Source organism: Lycium barbarum, chromosome 10 (assembly GCF_019175385.1).
Source record: "Lycium barbarum isolate Lr01 chromosome 10, ASM1917538v2, whole genome shotgun sequence".
In the NCBI taxonomy this organism is placed as follows: Eukaryota; Viridiplantae; Streptophyta; class Magnoliopsida; order Solanales; family Solanaceae; genus Lycium; species Lycium barbarum.
Genome location: NC_083346.1, coordinates 56,982,025 through 56,990,545, shown reverse-complemented (window position 1 = coordinate 56,990,545; position 8,521 = coordinate 56,982,025). Strand labels below are relative to the sequence as shown.

Sequence of the window (8,521 nt, the reverse complement as noted above, 5' to 3'; positions counted from 1 at the left end):
TCAAAATGATTTTATAAAATTGTTCAGATAATAATTTACCAATTCATTTGGTAAAATAATTTCTATAATATTATAAATCATGTAGAAATTAATTTACATATTATTGCACAAATTATGATATATTTGCTAAATTCAACTAAGGGAAAGACAATTTACAACAATTATTTATTTAATTGTATAAATTGTTAGATTATCATTTGTAAGTATTTTTCTCTATTTAATTCAAGGAATTTGATTAATTAAACGAATTGGATATTTTATTCCTCAATCCTCAATTCTTCCATATTCAATTTATTAGAATTTTATGATAACTAATTGAGTATTTAGTTATGATAATTCTATAAATTGTTCACTATGTGGCAAATAATGGCTACAATTGAAATAACTAATCTTAGCTCAATTATGGTCTTAATTGAAATAGCCAAATTCATTGGTGTAAGTCAATTAAGGTCATTAGTCTCTATTTTGTTCGATTGTGTCAATTACGATCTTAATTAAATTAGCCAATTTCATGGTTTAAATTTAACTAAGGTCGTTCTTGCAAAACAGCTCTTAAATTGGTCAATTGGTTATTATCGGGTAAAAATTGAAATGCCCAGTTAATGGGCATAACTTTAATTTTGACCATTTGTTAAACATTACATGTATGTTGCTCCCCGTATACATGTATACACAAATATACACACGAGTATACATATACACACATGTATATCATGTATACATATATGCCTTAAACCAGGCCCCTTTTGTTTCTTCAAAATTCGGCCAAGCCTAACCCATTAAGGGGTGAACCGGCCCACTTCATTTATTAAGGGGGTAATACCCCGATATCCCTCCTTATTCACGCCAAACATCCCCTTATGCCTCCCTCTCCCCTTACTCCTAAAACACCCAAAACGCTGTCTCTCTCTCTCCTTGTTACCACTGCCATTTATGGAAAAGTTTCAGGCTAAAAGAGCTTTCCCAGGCTTGACATGGCCAGAACGACGAAGGCATCAAATGTTTCAACTCGTTTTCACATAACACTGCCCAAACATGGTATTATTTCTCCATTTCCTTCATCTTTTTACAATTTCAACGGCAATACTCTGCAATTCCTTAATTGTTTTTGGTTGTTTGTTATTTTGAACTCTTGATTTTCATTGGTTTGTGAGGAACCAAGGGGATTGACTCCACTTCATTTAAATCTGACCCTTTACCTATTGATTTACTCGAATCTTGACCGTTAATGCTCAAAATGAGGCTTGATTCTCAAAATTTTGGGTTTGTCCCACATCGGTTTGAGTCTAGGGTTTGTAAATTTTGGGGTTCTATTTGAAATTTTAGGGTTCTATAAATAGAACCCCCAAATTTACATTTTACAGACACAGAATAACAGTTGCATATTCATACAAAATCGAAATACTTAATTTTTGGCATCTTTGTTTTAAAACTTTAACAGTTCGAGTTAAGTTAAAAATTTTAATCTTTTTTTTTCTATTCTTGTGTGGGTTTTGTGTGTCTTTGAGCATTTGGGGAACAAATCGAGGTGTCCAAGTTCAAATCTCTTCACGGCTGCACACAAAAGAGGTATTTCCCTTTGTTTTCTACATTTTTAGGTGTTAATTTGTTTGTTGGTTAGCTTACGTGTTAGATAATATTTCTTGTTTAGTAGCTTGTTGAGATGTTGTTAAGTATCTTTGCTATAATTTAGGCTTGTGTAGTTAAGTATCAGTTTATATTGATTTGATATGCTTGTCTAGTTCAGTTTAATTTATATAGTTAAAGTATTCTGGTATGTTAATTTTGGCTTAGTTGTATGCTAATTTAGTCTAGTCTGTCCTAGTCAAATATGTTTCACACAATAGCTTAGCTTAACCTGCCCCTACTAAAGCTGGTTATTATGTTTTTGATATGTTTATTTTGAATGTTGAGTAGTCTTTCTCTTCCTGTTTAGTTAAGCATGTTTTAGATGCTGATTAGTTTAATTAACCATACTTTTGTAGATTAAATTTTGCAGTTAAGTGTGTTTAATTTGATAAACATGGGTTTTTTTGGCTTAATCTGTCTAATTCAGTATACTCACCTGTGTTAACTTTTTATTTATATATTGATTAGTGAGAAGAACCTTGTTATTTGTCTTGAGTTGAGTTAAATGCTAGCTCTAGCCCTATCTATTATATTGATCGTGGTGTTTATTGAGTGTTTAATATGAATTAGTACTTTAGCTTGTTTACATGTTTGATTAAGTATCCCTGTTGGTGTTAACCCATAACTATGTGTTTAGTCTACTAATGAACACATTTACTGTTTAAAACATTGGTTAAATTTTGGCTATGTCTATCATGATCTAAAATCATGTTGCTATGACCATATATGGTTCGTGTGTGTCTTGCTTTGAAAGTATGACAAGTTTATATTCAATTTATAATACCTCCTTGTTAGTCTACATGAGTTGTTATGCTAAAAATGTATAAGTGGAGGGATAGTCTCTAGGTCATATTTGATGAGTCTGAAGCATGTCTAAAGTAATATTACCATCTTGTTCTTATAGGGTATGTTTAATTAGGAATAGCCTCGCCAAGATTTGATATATGGAGATGTGTCTCAATGATTCTGTGCTTGTTAAAGTCCCTGTTTAGCCCATTTTATGATAACTTTGAATGATTGCATATTTATGCCATTTGACTATAAATCTAGTTTTATCCTATTGAGAAATAACATGAAGGTTGCATTTGTCTATTGTTTGCTTGCTACATTCTGTCTATAATGACCAAAGTCTTAATATAATGGTTGTTGTATGTTTAATGATCGGTAGTAAAGCCTATTTAGGGAATAATGTGTACAAATGCAACAGTGTCTGTTTAAATAAGCTGGGAAGTTACTATGTCGTTAAGGCAGTGTCTGTTCCTTTGTTGGGAGATCTATTTGATTGAAAGAGCTGAGTCTTTCCTTTTTGTTTTTATTTGAAACTACTTGGGGATCTTGATAAATTGATCATGTTGAGAAGCATGTTAAAATTAGAAACAAGACTCTGCATATTTTGTGTTTTCAGATCCCAGATAATTTGAAATCAACCTAAATGTCATTCTGTATGTTGCTCTAAATCGTAGTGTGATGCCTATGAACATGAATTGTTTAAGTACAGATCTGTGGCATTTGTGAACCTATTGGGTAGTGTATGAGGTCTATTCAAGGTCTTATATTGACAAGCATGCTAACTGTATACTATGTGATCACTCCTTGGTAAGCCTAATCTTGTTTGTACCTGTAGGGATATTGTGTAGGTTGGATTGATACAATATTATTCCTTCTTTGATTTATGTAAAAGATATGATAGACATAATCTTCTATATTTGTGATAATAAGACCCTGTATTCTATCTGACTGTATGTGCATATATGTGGACTAAGAGAACAGATTTAGACACTACCACAAATTGTATATGACATGGATGATAGGAGGATGTGACTTAAGGATGGATGCAAATGAGTGTGACTTACCTAGGACCTAAGGAAAGGTATGAGCACTTGGAGTTTCAAGCTAACTCAGTCTGAGTTCCTAATCAAAGGTTGCTGGGGTTCCCTCATTGAATTCCATGCCTCATGGAACCTTCCAAGATAACCTAAAAGACCCTCTTAAAAGAATTTTGGACCTAAATGAACAAAAATCCAGTTTAGGATGTTTTAGTTTTGAACTGATGAATATGCTGACAAAACTTGTTTGTATACTCTTCCTGTTTGATGCACACTTATATGGTTGAAATGACCCTGTTTGTCTTACTTAAATGGACCTGTGTATTTTATGTGTATCCTGAAACCTGTTTGGTATTCTGCGGCGCTTATTCCCACAGAAGACTCAATAGCTGCGGTTACGGAGAGGTATTCAACAAGCTCCACTCAACTGCGCAAACTAAGTCGGCTTTTAGAGGATCTCTGTAGTTTTCTCACTCATGCTAGAGGGAGCATCCCCACTTAGAATCCATTTGCCTTCGACCTGACTTTCTGAAATGGGATTCCGAGAAGGTGGATGCTACTTAGGGAGAAGAATCTCTTGACTCAGGAGCACCTGAAACATGCTTCTTCTGAAACAGAACCGGCACTCCGAACGTTTTTATTGCACAAAAAGGCCGGGGCACAAGCTCCCGAAGAGAGAAGCCCAACGAATGTCAGATGCAAAGCCCCGCACGCTCATGTAAACGGCCGGGGCCGGCCGGCCCGTAGATCTAAAAGGAAATGGACATATGAGCGATCGATTACGAGAGCTTTTTTGAAAAACGCTTCTTCTCCCCCAAGCACGGAAGTTTAAGGATAACTGTAGGTTGGCCTGGCCCGTAAGCTGGCCCCCTTAAAAACCGGAGCTATCTGCGTCGAGTGTTTCGATTATGGAATGGCGACCTGTGGTAAGAGGGCCGGTTTTCATAAATTTCACATAAGATAAAAGCTCTTTTCATCATCAGAAACAACCTGCAAGAATTTGCGGCAATCATTTTTGCACCTTCCTATTCCTTGCCGCAACGTATCCCAGGAATATAACTATGTAACAGCGGATATGCGACATCGAATATATATCCGCGGGTTGACATTTAATTAGAATAACCGCTGTTGTCTCTTTCCTGCTCTCCTCTGCTACAAAATCCGGTGTTAGTTGAATAACCCTTGCTATTGAATCCGATGCCCTCGAGATCTGGAAAGTACCCATGTGGCACACCTCTGGATATAAGAATCATGGAAGGCTAGCTAGTGAGCGGTTCTTTCGGGCGGGAAGCACTGTTGTAGACCAATTGAAAGGGATGTAGCGCATGTTGCCTCGCAGTCTTCGGCAATCCAGAGACAAAGTCCATGGCTATCTCGTCCCACTTGTGTGAAATTTCTTTGTTGAATGGAGGTGGCTTTGCCAACTTATTGGGTTGCGGAAGCTTCGTTCCTCTCTTTTTAGGCGAGCTACTTCTTTCCTCAGCTTCGTGTTCACTTCCTTCTGTGTTCAGGACGGAGACTCTTTCTGCCTTTGTCGAACTGCCTTCACGCCTTCTAACCCGAGGTCCAGGTATTTTGGCGTTGCTAGATCTCTGCTATAGAAAGCTATCCCTTGAGTTCAGTTGCTTTTGGTTTAGTATGGTATCGATAGCAATAGCGTCCCTATTGATAAATGAAAGAAAGGGTTTATGAAATTTTGGGTCCTTTTAGTTGAGTTCATAATAATAATGACTGGCGGGCCGGAATTACTACAATCCTTTTTAGAAAAAGGTGGCTTCCCTTTTTCAGCTGCATTGCACTGCCGCATAAACAATGGATCCGTTGGGCTGGATAAGTTCCTTCTCTATGGAAGAAAGTGAGTGCCACAGCTATTATTTCAAATAGTTTTTCTCCTCTACAAAGCTATCAACGCTTTATTCAAGATGGCTGTACCATTCATTGGTAATGTGTGGAAGAGGGAAAATGTTGACTACTTATGCTAAAACTACAAAACATATTACAACTGATGCTTTCGTTCTGGTTTAGCGAAAAGGTGAAAAACACAAAATCAAAAGTGACTCTCGACGGGAGAATCCAGGCTATTCAGGAAGAATCGAACTGTTGTTCAGTGGAGCGCCGGAGAGCGGAGGTTGGGAAAAAAAAGGGAGCAGATTTGACTCGGCACAACCTAACGATACATCAAATTGTTGATATATGTTTCAGAGTTTTGACTCTTTAAATCCCCGGTCGAAATCGCCGGATCGGATTAGTCGCCAAAAAAAGGAATCTATTTACTTTACTAGGAAAAACATTATGCTATTATGTCTTTCTTTCTGAAGGGGGCGGTAAGGCCCTCGGTAAGCTCAGGTTAGCCTGTCAGGAACCGCTTCCACCTCTGGGACTTCGGTCGAGCACAACCTCCCGAGCGCTAGGTTCAAGCAACTTCATACCACTTCGTCCCTCCCATAATAGGTCCCATTCTTCTACTCTTTCCCATACTGGTCTTCATTCAATGCTAGCATCTCAGCCCCTTTGGCTGACCTAGGCATCTTCCTAGGACTCTCTAGAGTCCTCTAAGATGCGTCGAATAGCTTCTTTCCGGCAAAGCTAGATCCAGAGGTAGCACCGGTCCATCAATAGCAGCATCCCTTCCTCTCGCACCCGCGGTCGAACTCACATTCTGGAAATAAGTCGGGGTTGGCGAATCGCATCCCCGCTCAAAGAATTGCTAAGATCATCATAGATTATTAATGCGTGCATTCCCTTTTGACTTTTGAAGTGGCGCGAGGCCCGGAAAAAAAGATAGAAGAAACCCCGTTCCGCAATCAGATGTTTGGATGTGAGCTATACTCCGCGAGGAGCCTAACGGGCGTATGGCCTTCCTTCATGTCGGGAGGAGGTACCGGTTGGAGGAGAAGATAAGGACAGCTTTCCCACTAGTGCTAGTATCAATAGGAAGATCTTTATTGCTTAGGATATTTCTTGCATGACTTGACGCTCTAAAGTCTGTATCTTGCCGTTTTGATGTATCGCAGAATTTGAAAAGCTGTCAAAAGTGAGTGACTGTTCATCTCCGGCGTGTCAGCTTAGTTATCCTCATCAAACCACTTACTTGATGTCTAGCTTCCCAACTGCCGTAGATCGAGCCCTGGAAGTCCTCTCCTCGCAGTTTTCAGATGAGATGGACCCCCAAGAGATGAGCGAGAACCCCCAATTGCGTAGGGAGGCTTTATGATCGGAGAAAGAGAAGGGGCGTGGTTGGTGTGTCACTGGGTCGGTGGGGGTGCTTCCAAAATCCGGTTATCGACCAGTAATGCGACTTGTAGAAGACTCCCTCCCTATACCTAGCGGGGGTAAAGTGAATCAGAATACGCGGGTTGACATTCAATTTATAAAACCTTTATAGTATATTGTTCTTTGTCTGAACCTGTTGTTACTACACTTAATTGGAAATTATGAAGCAAGAACAGCCTTAAGTATACTTCTCTTTGAAATCTGACTTTTCCTGACTGATTGTGTGTGGTATATTGGGTGATTATGCTGTGTGTATGGGTCTTACTCAATCTCGTTTACCTCCCAATGTATATGAATTGATATTTGATATATGCATAAAGTGTTAATTCTTAGTATGGACTGCCACTACATTAGTCTTATTACATTCTGGGCCTCCTTCTTCTTTCTCTTTGTCAGGCCTCTGTTTGGTGTGCTTCAGTCCAGACAGGCTGCTATGTCTACTTGATGTTTGTTTTTGGGCTTGAATAAATTCTCCAAGTGTTTGTTGCTACACTATGTGCCAACTTAGTCTATGTGTGCAAATTATTTAGGCTTCAAATCCTTAAACACATACTAATCTTATCCTTTTGCTTGGTGTGTTTGGTGTGCTTCAATCCAGACAGGCTGCTATGTCTACTTGATGTTTGTTTTTGGGCTTGAATAAATTCTCCAAGTGTTTGTTGTTACACTATGTGCCAACTTAGTCTATGTGTGCAAATTATTTAGGCTTCAAATCCTTAAACACATACTAATCTTATCCTTTTGCTGCTGTATGTGAAACTCACATGGGCCACTATATCTGTTGGGCTGGAGGCCCAACTCTCTTCATCAATCGACTCTGTTATAAAAAAAATGAAAGGGAAGCAAATATTAGCATTTAAAGACCCAACCATGATAGAAAATGGTGAAGGCCCAGCTATGGGTTAAAAATGCTAACTGGTGGGCTTAGGTAGGCCCACCAGCCTAAACTCTTCCTTTATATTCATTTTTGTGGAAAATTATATTTTGGAAAACACGCTTGTGAATTATTAGAACCCTCATATATGTGTTTAGAACTTAGGGAGATATTAGTATTATTAGGAATGTCGCCTAAACTCTTTTTTTTCCTTCAAAATTTAAGCGATTTGAACTTTACATAAAAATTAGGACTTAACCCAATTTTGGCTAAGTATCACTGGTTCGACATTTTGATTAAGGGATAAAACGATTTCAAACTGGTTAAAGTGGTAAATGATTTGGGCCTTCCGCCCTTTTGAGGATTCGGTCGTGAAAATAATAAATATTCAAATCGTTTTGGGCTTCAGACCCATCGTTGAAACTGGATTGTTATTGAATCAAAAACTGGGATTTTGAGGGAAGAAAAAAATGAAGAGTTAGCTCAAATATTGTTGGATAGCAGACCTATTTTGAACAGAAAACACTTCAAACAGTTTTTAGGAAAATCTGAGGAATTGGAAGTTAAGGACTTGGCTTTTGCATAAACTGGAAACAGACTTCTTTGGACTTAAAGGATTTTGAGATTATTGGGTCAAAAACCCAAAATCCTGAGGACTACAAAATGAAGAATATGTATATTTTGGGCTTGGAAGCCAAGAACTTGATTTAGACGGAAAGACAAAACCTATTGGACTGAATTTGAGGCATGATGGATCTGGATTTAGTATATGACTTGGCCCACTTGAGCTTTAACAAAATTTGGACTTGAACAAATAAAACTTATATTTTTTCTTATATATGTAAGGAGATATACTCCATATTTTTACATATATATACGTATAAAAATTCGTAGGTACTAAACGCAATTTTATTAGAAC

The 8,521-nt window shown here is 37.9% G+C and overlaps 1 long non-coding RNA gene across 1 annotated transcript; it reads left to right on the top strand.

Annotated features, from left to right (window-relative positions):
* The first annotated feature begins 891 nt into the window (after positions 1–891).
* Positions 892–7,747, top strand: LOC132615859 (uncharacterized). Its single transcript, XR_009572876.1, has 2 exons — positions 892–1,569; positions 7,147–7,747. It is a non-coding gene; the product is annotated as an uncharacterized LOC132615859 (long non-coding RNA).
* Positions 7,748–8,521: the final 774 nt, after the last annotated feature.